Genomic DNA, 2843 nt, shown 5'->3' on the forward strand with positions numbered 1-2843 from the left:
ACCATAGACTCATGTGCTTTCCATATGACAGCACATTAAAAAGGAAAGCCCTGGAAATGACTTTTGAGATAAGAGAAAGACTTAAGCATGTCAGTGCAGAATAAATATTTATATATAATGAGCACATATGCAGTGAAACACAAGAAAATGTGTTTTTCCTATCACACTACAATCTCAGTGGCAAGGACTTTTGTGCACAGCCTTTGAAATGAATCATGTGTTTGTGTGTGTGCTGGACACATTAGATATAAATATATATATAAGAAAGTTCACTTTCCCACCGCAGACTATCATTCTCTGATGCAAACTTTGGCTTGCATGTGTCATCTAACAGTCAGTCTTACCGCACTGACCGAAGCTTCGGGAGATATTAGATCCTATGATTTAGACATATGATCTTCTGCCAATTTACCTCGCTTAAGCAGCTTAAGCAGCTGTTAAGCTGCTTGTTTAACAGCTCATAAAGAATGAGCTGTAATTCTCAGGCATCAGCTCCTGAGCACATTTGGTGCTGCTTTGCTTTGCTCTTTGCTATAAGGCTATGCTTTGTTGGATTGTTTTTTGGGGGTCTCAGTTACCGACAAGTAAGATCACACTTAGTTTACTGTGGATGTAGAGGACTAAAAGTACGCAGGGAAAGCATGTCGAGACAGAATATATGTAATTGTTGACTGATTAGCTAAAAAACATGCGTGCGCACAATCACAAACACACACACATACAGACACACAGGTGTCTCGTGCTAAAAGCCCTCTATTCAATAACACAGCCCACAAAAAAGAGTGAGCAAAGAGACGAAGCATTTAACTGAGCCTTGAACGCATAAATTATGTCAGCTCCATCGTGTTTTTCTGTTCTTCTTGGACCATTTCAATCTGAAAAACATATGCTGTCTATCCGCTCTCGACATGGAATTCATATTTAGATGTATCAGATTTAAACCAGTATAAGGAGAAGATGGGAATTCCAACAAAACAGTTGAGCCACTTTTTTTTTTGCAAGAAAAGTGATACTGGGAACTAAAAGCTTCCAAGTCTTAAGTTGTGCTATTTATCAGGCATTTCAAGAGAACCTGTCAAAAGCGAGGAGGTGTAAACCACATTGTAATTACCAAACATATTCTCATGAGTAGGATGACCTCTTTATCTAGTCACATGTTCGTAGATAAAGCATGTCAAGTAGAGAAGGTATTCCTCTTATACTTGGATACATCAGTCTTTCTGTTCTCACACACAAAAGCAGTCATATATCAAGCTAGTTAATGTCACCTATATATTCCATTAAAACAGAGCTGCTTTTTAACCTAAACACACTCCAGAAAAAGTGTATTTTGGTGAGTGTTACTTCACTTCGAAGTTTGGCCTTAACAGTACAGAATGAATTAGAAAAGTCAAATAATTTACTCTTTAAAGTTCTTTAAAGTTCTTTAAAGTTCTTTGACATAATTCCAACCAAGTTTGACTAACCGAACTCATTGAAAGCAGATGAATAGTTCCATAAACATTTCTGTGTTTGGATTTGGGGTTTTTAGACAGATTCAAAAAAGAACACTACCTATTCCTCTTCTTAGGCTTCCTTGGAGATTTGTGCGTGCTATTAACATCGCTTAAAAAAAGACAAAAGAAAAGTTTTTCATCAGCAAAGACACTTTTTGATTTAACTATTTACATAATTTAAAATCTGACTGAAATGTAAAATGTCTCTGGGTACCAACACTACAACAGAAGATCTACACAAACATAGTTTATAACCTTCTGCGCTGTCTTCAGACACATGTGCATGCATGCATGCACAGAATACGTTTGCAGAGCACAGTATCTCCCCATCAGTCCATCTGTCTGAGCACACAGATCTGGTGATCTGAATAGAGTGTACACCTCTGAAAGAGGTGCATGTCGGTCAAAAAGCGTGGAAACATAAACACACCAGCACCAGTGAAAGAGTGTTGTCTAGGCTTTCACAGTGGTGCAAAAAAGGTCTAAAAGTAGCCACCATAAGACTAATACATCAGCCCTCTACAAAGAGGGCAAAGTAAGGGTCAGATGTAATTAATAGGAATGGAAAGCTGATATTTAGACTTTCCTGTTACCCCCGTTATGGCTGTGTGAAATGATCGAAGTGCCAGATGTTGGAAGTTAGGACTGGTTTGGTCTGACAATGTCACACAGGGTCATGATCTGCTGTGTTTTAGACTGCTGAGTTCAGGATTCACCTTTATTTTTGTGGAGGCTCATTTGCAGAGTTTCTCTCTATTTTCCTTTTATCAATTCTTTTAATAGAAATTTTAAAGTTCAAATGGGAAAGGTCGTTCTTACCATACAGGCAGATTCATTACCCAGTAGGCTGACAGAAACCTCTTAGATTTTTAGCTTTGTCCTCTGACCACTGTTATCCCTTCTCTATAGTCTATTTAAGATCTGTTTTCCATTCTACTTCTGATTCCATGTGTTTTGTCTGTGTGTGTCCTCACAATGACATTTTTCTAGAAGGTTTGGTTTAAGGTGCTATATGTTTGATTGTGCTGTTTTATGTTTATCTGTTTTTTTCCTGTGAAAAGTGCTATATAAATCAATAAAGTAAAGTAAGGTTAGGTTACATTTAGATTTAAGCAGAGATGGACAGTAACGCGTTACTCGTAACGCGTTACAGTAATCTGATTACTTTTTTCAAGTAACGAGTAAAGTAAGGGATTACTATTGCAAAAACGGTAATTAGATTACCGTTACTTTCCCGTAGGAACGCTGCGTTACTGCGTTACTAAAACCGTGATTTTTTTGCGAGAATGTCTCATGACAGTGACATAAGCGAGTGCGACGTTCGTGACAACAGCTGTGTGCAGATCA

Source organism: Neolamprologus multifasciatus, chromosome 23, assembly GCF_963576455.1.
Source record: "Neolamprologus multifasciatus chromosome 23, fNeoMul1.2, whole genome shotgun sequence".
NCBI classification, from domain to species: Eukaryota; Metazoa; Chordata; class Actinopteri; order Cichliformes; family Cichlidae; genus Neolamprologus; species Neolamprologus multifasciatus.